This window comes from Echinops telfairi, unplaced genomic scaffold, assembly GCF_000313985.2.
Source record: "Echinops telfairi isolate 266 unplaced genomic scaffold, ASM31398v2 ScPeMD7_18;HRSCAF=68, whole genome shotgun sequence".
Lineage (NCBI taxonomy): Eukaryota > Metazoa > Chordata > Mammalia > Afrosoricida > Tenrecidae > Echinops > Echinops telfairi.
The window spans coordinates 75,114,866-75,123,602 of NW_022103915.1; positions in this window are offsets into that span (position 1 = coordinate 75,114,866).

Consider the following 8,737-nt stretch of genomic DNA (forward strand, 5'->3'; position numbering starts at 1 on the left):
TCTATTTGTTGACCATTAGGAGTGTTTTCCAGTCAAGTATGATGGGGTGCCACGCCCTGGCCCCAGAGTCTATTTTTGGTTTTCACTGTTCTTTTCTCTGGACAGAGAGAGATAATAGTTGTGCCTTAAGTAGTCCCACACAATCTTTTTAAGAGCATAGTCACTACTCACTAAAGTAGGATGTAGAACATTGTCTTCATGGACCATGTTATGTTCATTGACCTTACTTGTCTTAAGTACCTAGGTTCAGAGATTCCGTCTCTCAAGGTGTTTGGGGATGGTTAATGCTTGGTACATTTTAGTTGTCTGTTCATAGTCAAGACTGAACAACTCAGTTGTCATTGTATAGTAGAACAAAACAAAGAAATAATGCATGGTTTAAAATCAAGAAAGGTGTGCATCGAGACTGTATTCTTGTAACATGCTTTTTCAATCTGGGCGTTGAGTGAATAATCTGAGAAGCTGATTCTGCAAAAGAATGCTGCATCAGGACTGGAGAAAGACTTAGTAACATCCTGTGATATGCAGATGGCACGCACCTGGCTTGCTGAAAGCGAAGAGGACTTAACGCACTTGCTGGTGGAAATCGAAGATTGCAACCTTCAGTGAGGATTGCAGTGCAATGCAAAGAAAACAAAAATCCTCACACAGGACACGTATGCTGGAATCCATAATCAATGCTCAGGGAAACAGCAGTCAAGAAATCAAACAACATATTACATTGGGCAAATTTGCTATACAAGACCTCTTTAAAGTGTTTAAAAACAAGCATGTCATTTTAAAGACTAAGGTCTGCCTAACCTAAGTCATGGTATTTTCAATCACCTCATTTGGGTGTGAAATTTGGACAATGAATAAGGAAGACGACAGGAAAATTGATTCCCTTGAATTATAGCATTGGCAAAAAATACTGAAAATATCATGGGTTGTCCCTAAAACAAACATATCTGTCTTGGAAGAAGCATGGTCAGATGCTTCTTAGAAGTAAGGAGAGTGAGCGTTCATCTCACATATTTTGGATATATTATCAGGAATACCAGGTTATCATGCTTGGTAAAGTAGTGGGACAAGCGACAATGAAGAAGACCCTCACAGGGAGAGATTGACACGATGGCTGCAACAATGGGCTCAAACACAACAACAATTGTGAGGGTGGCATAGGACCAGACGGTATTTAGTTCTGTTGCACGTGAGTCAGAACCAACAGAGGCCACCCCACAACAACAGTGATGTCAGTGGTCGATTTGCGGGCTACGCTGCTCTTTTAGGATAGAATTACGACTGGTAGTTTCAAGTGCAGTAGGGACATAAAAACGGATAGTTATTGACTACCCAAAACTCCAGATGAAAATTTTACTCTGGAGAAACAATATCCATACAAGAAGCCTACTTTTCTCCTGAGTTTGCTAAGTTTCTTCCAAGAACTAGTAAGCGTTATAGCAGCGGGGGTGGACAAAAACAAAAAAAAACCCTAAACATAGCACCATCAATTTCAACTCAGTGACCCATTATAGGGTTTCTAAGGCTGTTAATCTTCATGAGAGTAGAGAGTATCCTTTTTCTTCCATGGAGTGGCTGGTGGTTTTGAACCACCTGCCTTGAGGTTAGCTGTTCAAAGTTGACCAGACAGTGGTATGGACAGGTACAATAAACCTATATTAACTGTATGGTGATAAGATATGTGTATACAAACTTTAAATAGATCCTTGCGTGCCAGCTCCTCTATTCATACCTACCTTCCACGGGTCCTGCTGACTCCCAACCCCAACCTCCTCCACTCTGCAGATGGCTCGTTCTCTGCACTGGTGCCAGGCCAGGGTCCTTTCCCTGCCTCACGTGTGTTAACTTAATCTCCATCACTCTCCATCTTCCAGAGATATGTTGAAATCTCTCATCCTTTTATAAGTCCCAGTTCCATTTTCCTTCCTATAGGACTTTATATCTTTCTCATTTCTACAACTTCATTTTCTTTGGATCTTGGGAGTAATAGAACGCCTAGTCAATCTTCATGAAATCAACAACCTGGAACTCATTTTATAAAACAAGGAACTCTACTCGCATAGCTGTTTCACATCTCATTTAATTACAATTCTCTCTTCATTATGGTTGCCCTGCCCTTTCTTCGATGAAAACTATTCTAGATAGAATGCATGTGAAGCATTTTTTCTTTGTCATTGGATTATAACATATTGTTATTCTTGCATTACAACATCCAAAGCATTTTTCCACACATTGCAGCATATCCTGGCTACAATTCTTGAATGTTTGTCCCATTATTTAGTATTTATCCTTGCAATATGTCTCTTCTTTTCTTTTGAATAACTCATAAAGCAAAAACAGGGTAATGCCTAAAAGTAAAAGATTGAATATCTCATTCACGACTGCTGCTCTTAGCTAATATCTGAGGGAGTCAGCTCCTAATGCCTTAGTCTTCTATAAGGCATGTATACTTTTGTGATTCAGACAGTCAGCCTTGATCTGTGTTCAGATTCAAGTTTTATCACTTATCAGTGTGTAATTAGGACGGCGTCACTAACCTTGTTTTCCTTTCTCCCCTTTCTGTTAAGAGTAACCAGGTGATTGAGTTTGGGCCACTGGAATTTCGGGGCCAATTATATGCACTACTTGCAAGGCTGGCTCATAAAAACCAGTTACCTTGGTTGCTGCCTGGATGTGAAAATCCAGGGCAACCTTGGAAGCTGTGTGTTGAAGGCAGCAGGACCTTTATCACATGATTAAGAAGCAACTTTTACAAAACTAAGGAATAATCTTTCTTTTGTTCAATGATATTTCAGGTTTACTGTACAGCAGTTAATGAGCCCTGGTGGTATATTGGGTTACACAATGGGCTGCTAACTGACCATAAGGTCAGCAGTTCAAACCTACCAGCTGCTCTGTGGGAGAAAGATGAGGCTTTCTGCTCCCATAAAGATGTACAGCCTCAGAAACCCCCAGGGGGCAGTTCTACTCTATCCTGTAGGGTCACTATGAGTCAGAATTGACTCAATGGCTGTGATTTTTTGTTTTGTCTTTTAAAACACTTTATTTTATCATAACCAATAACCTTGCTAAATCTCAGTTGCCTCTTTAGGGTAATTCTAGGACCTACCTTCATTCTATTATTAAGAAGATTAAGAAAGAAACAATGAATAGAAGATATGCTAACTTAATTAACATATAATGAATGTACTATGGTCATAGTAGGACTTACTATTCTGAGACATCTGTTGTTAATTATCATTCATTCTCTTGTAAGATATAATAGAAGGCTCTCACACACATTAAAATGCTCACTCTCTGCTGCCTGAAATTCCACCATTCACTTTTTAATCAAGCCTTTTTAAAATAAAACTCTCTGCCACTCAATCAATACTGACTCACATCAACCTTATAGAACAGGGTAGAACTGGCCCTGTGAGTTTCCAATAAGTGTATGCAGGAGTAGAAAGCGCCATCTTTCACTCTAGGAGTGGTTGCTGGTTTTGAACTGCAGACTTTGAGGATTGCAGTCCAACTAGGACACCAGAACGCCTCATTTTTTCAATATTCCCCTTTTTAAGAGTAGCTTTTTCATAATTATAAAAGTAACATATTTAAGTTAATTTTTAAATTGAATAAATTACCAAATATTGATCATCTTTAATTCTCTGGTATTCAGGGGGTTAAGCATTCGGCTGCTAACTAGAAGGCCTGTGGTTTAAACCCCAAGCTTCTCCTCAGGAAAAAGATGAGGCAATCTGCTTGTATAGTGATTTACAGCTCTGCGAAGTTACATACACACACACACACACACACACACACACACACAGAGCTTATATATGTAGCTTACCTATATTTAACTGACACACATATATAACTTACATATATATGTAAGCTATGTGTGTGTGTGTGTGTGTGTATATGTGTGTTATAGATACATATAACTTGCCGCCATCAAGTATATTCTGACTCATAGCAACATAGGACAGGATGGAATTGCAAGGTGGGTTTCTGAGACTGGAACTCTTTACAGGAATAGGAAGCCTTGTCTTTCTCCCTCAGAGAGGCTGTCGGTATTGAACTGCTGATCTTATGGTTAACAACCCTTGGAGTTACCCACGACACCAGGGCTCTCATTTTACTTGGATCCACAATCAATGCTCATGGAAGCAGCAGTCAAAAGATCACATAATGCATGGCACTTGGTAAATCTTCTGGACAAGATTTCTTTTAAGTGTTGAGAAGCAAGGATGTCACTGTGAGGACTAAGGTGGGCCTGACGCAAGCCATGGTCTTTTCAATCACCTCATATGTATGTGAACGTTGGACATTGCATAAGGAAAACCAAAGGAGAATCGATGTGGTTGAATTACAGTGCTGGGGAAGAATACTGAAAGTACCATGGCCTGCCAAAATAACAAACGGATCTGTCTTGGAAAGAGTACAGCCAGGATGCTCCTTAGAGGCAAGGATGGCAAGAGTTCGTCTCACACACTTGGGCCACAGTGTCAGGAGAGGCCAGTTCCTGGAGAAGAACATCATGCTTGGTAAAGTGTCAGGGCAGCAAAACAGAGGAAGACCTCTGACAAGATGGAATGAGACAATGGCTGCATCGGTGGGCTCAGGCATAGGAACAATTGTGAGGACTGCGCAGGACCAGGCAGTGTTTCCTTCTGTGTGCACAGGATTGCAATGAGTCGAGCCCAACTGGACGGTACCTAACAACCACCACTTATATATGAAATCAATAAGGAACATATAGTTACATACCTTGCTTTTTCAACTAGCATGTAAGCTTGAACAGTTTCCTATTTGTTCACATATACTTGGAGGAGATAGAGTTCATGGATGCATATGGGTGGATAACAACCTATTTAACTATTGTCTACCAAAAAACCAAACTCTTTGCTATCAAGTCAATCTGATTCATGGCAACCCTGTCGGGCAGAGAAGAACTGCCCATGGGGGTTTTTGAGACTATAACTCCTTACGGTAGTAGAAAGCCTCATCTTTCTCCTGTGGAGCAGCTGGTGGTTTTGAACCGACCTTGCAGACCACAGCCCAATGAGTAACTCCTACACCACCACGGCTGTAGAAGGGGCACATCATAATTTATTGAACTAGTCCTTTATTATAAGAGACATTTGTTGCTTCCTCCTGAATAGATAATTCTAGGATAAACCTGTTTGTACTGAAATCTTTTTTTTTTTTTTTAAACATTTTATTAGGGGCTCATACAACTGTTATCCCAATCCATACACACATCAATTGTGTAAAGCGTATTTGTACATCATATCTCAAAACATTTTCTCTCCATTTAAACCCCCGACATTAGGTCCTCATTTTTCCCCTCCCTCCCCGCTCCCCCCTCCCACATGAGCCCTTGATAGTTTATAAATGGGTATTTTGTCATATCTTGCCCTGTCTGACTTCTCCCTTCATCCACTTTTCGGTTGTCTGTCCCCCAGGGAGGAGGTCACACATAGTTCCATGTAATCGGTTCCCTCTTCCCTACCCATTCTCCCTTTACCCTCCCTGTTTTGCCACTCACACCACTGGTCCTATAGGGCTCATCCATCCTGGATTCCCTGTATTTTCAGTTCCTATCTGTACCAGTGTACCTCCTCTGGTCTAGCCAGTCTTGCAAGATCGAATTCGAGTCATGGTAGTGGGAGCGGGGAGGAAACCTTTAGGAACTAGAGGAAGGTTGTATTTCTCATCATTGTTACATCGCACCCTGACTGGCTCATCTCCTCCCCGAGACCCCTCTGCAAGGGGATCTCCTGTACTGAAATCTTTTACTGTGTCTGATTGTTTCCCCTTTCTGCATCATTTTCCTTTGTGTAGACCTCTTATAAAGGGGATTTTCAAAAACAATATTTGACCCCAAATGATATAACATATATATCGTTTTTCTTCACTTAAATATTATATGCGTCTCTCTTACTTACTTACTTTTCCTTTTTTTTGGTCTTGTAATTTTAAAAACGTCCTTGGAAAAGTCTATAGATCTTATCTCTGAAGCTTTTGTGTTAATACGTTTATCAGCTTGTTTTATTTTCAGGAAAAGAGACAAACGGGGTTGTACATAAATCCTAGTAGCTAGAAGTAAACGGGGCTCCAAGGGAGTGGTGGGAAGGGGAGGAACAGGAAGTGGAAGTGAGGTTAGAGATAAAACCTCAGCCTGCTTTAGAATTCTACAGCAACGGAAAACCTCCCTCCACCATCAATGAATTACTCCTATTGCTTCCATTTACACTGACTGACTCAGACGTCACAACGGAAAGTGGAGCATTAACAGGCTGGGATCTTGCTTAATTGAGCATTTGCTGAGTCTATAAATAGGATTAACAACAGAAGTAAACAACGGCTTCAAGGAAACACCGCCCTTGCATTGGCCCTCCTATTTACTGAATGCTTTGGGTCAGTGTCTGTGGATAAATTAATAATGATGCAGGCTTCCTCCGTCTTTGGCAGCTAAATCAATGCCTGCACTTCAGAGCAAGGAGATGCTGTCTTCCTCTTCTACTTGTGCCTTGGCAAAAATATTGGGAAGTGCCTAGGAATGCAGGCTGCAGTTTTCTTCGAAGGTTTCTGTCCTTCACAATTATATTCCCACAGCTGGAGTCGACCACATGAGTCTGAGGCTGGCAGGAGAAGCAGAGCTGCTATCCCAGGGAAATGCTCTCGTTTCTCATTTACATTGACGTCTGAATTGTTATCGGTCCTCGGGGTGAAGGGCTAGTCACAGACATTTATTGGAATCATTATGTGGCTCTGCTCCCCCCTCAGGCTTCCATCACAATGCAACACTGGCTTTTCTAACCGTCTTCACACAAAGGATGGTCATTCTCAATAGCATCACATAAAAACCAAAGGGAACAAGAACAGGTCCAATCAGGGTCCCAGCAACAAACCAAGGGTCCACTCAAAATGGGAAAATGTAGGGTGGATTTAATGAAAAGACCATTTACAAATGAATTGGAAGAAGTACAAATAGAGTACCCCTTAGAAGCAAGAATGGCCAGGCTTTGTCTCATGTACTTTGGACATGTTATCATAAAGGGCCATTCCCTGGAAAAGGACATCATGCTTGGTAGAGAGGAATCCACACAGAGGAAGCCCCTCAATGAGGTGGACTGACACCGTAGGTGGAACGATGGGCCCAGACATAACAATTGTGAGGATGGATCAGGACGGGGCGCTGTTCTGTTTTACACGGGGTCCTTATGAGCTGGAACAGACTTTATGGTCCCTCACAACCACAAAACTAAACTCACTGCCATCGAGTCCACTCCAATTCGCAGAGACCTAGAGAACAGAGTAAGATGCCCCTGTGGGTTTCTGAGACTGTAGGAGAATAGAAAGCTCCTCTTTCTCACACACAGAGGCTGGTGGTGTTAAACTAGTAACCTTGCAGGTAGCCCAATGAATAATCACTATGTAGCCAGGGCTCCAGGTAACCAGGAGCACCGAATCAAAAAACCAAAGTCATTATCATCAAGTCAATAGTGGGTTTCCAAGACTGTAACTCTTTTGGGGAGTAGAACAACCTAGAGCACAGGGCCCCTTAAATTAGGGGGTAGCAACACTCAGCCTCAGCCAATCATTGCCAGGCCCCTGGCTTCTCAAGAGAAGTTGGAGATTCGCTTTTCTTCGGGGGTTGGGGTTTGGGAAAGAAACACAACGTCTCCTGATATTTAAATGCTGGCAACTGACTTAATTTTAAAATTCTCAAAGCTCCAAGTCAAACTCATCTGCAGGCTGCCAGTTGGCAAGCTCTCCCGTATTGCAAAGTCCCATCCTTCCCACAGCGACCAGGTGTGCCCTCCTGTTTTAGGGAACTCCGAAAACACTGGTTGTTGTATTTCTAAAATCTTTAAACTTGTAAGTGTCCCTAGAGTGGTGCGTGGCCAGAGCAGTTAATGATACAGTCACTGTCCCCTTCATAAAGGGCAGTGGAAACGAGGCTGCCAGAGCCATCGCTGCACCCTCTACTTAAGTCCTCACAGTTAATACTTAGGCTTCACATATGCCCTTTACCTCCTCCTCACTAAGGAAACGTAACTATTATCTGCAGGCCAATGCAAATAAAGGTCACCAAGAGACACTTCCCAGCCAAACACAGAATGGCTGGCATGTGGTAGAAGGGCTGATTGTTTGTAGGCTCCGGGCTAATAAAGGAAATGCCAATCACAGAGACCTTCAGCCTGGTCTAAACCACAGAAGGAGCCCTGGCTGTCAGCGATGGCCCCAGGCAGGGCGGCGCTTGGCCTTCCCAGGACGTCCTGCACCTGTCCAAAGAGGCTGCAGAGGCTGACCAAGGAGAGGACAAGGACCTGCAGGGTGATGACGTGAAGTTCTGACATCTGTCACAGCGCTGCTTCCCTGCAGAGGCAGGATTGAGGAGGCAGGCCACCTGAGATGGCTGTTGTGGCAGTAGACTCCTGAGACTGGGCCTTGTAATAGGTTTACAATCCTAGGCTTTTCCAATTTTCACCCTGTACTGATGAGCATTAAAAATGCTTCTTAGGCCACAATCTTGGCTTCCCTAGCAGTGTCTGCCTGGCTTGGGATTACAGAGAGGCGGTGTTGGGCACAACTTCCAAGTTCCAGTACGGGCAGAAGCAGCTTTTATCTCGGAAGCATTTAGTTCTCACTCACCTTTAGTTCAGTCCTGGAGGAGATAAAGCAGAGTGTGTGTGTGTGTGTGTGTGTGTGTGTCAGGGGAGGGAGGGAGGGAGGAGGATGCTCAGTC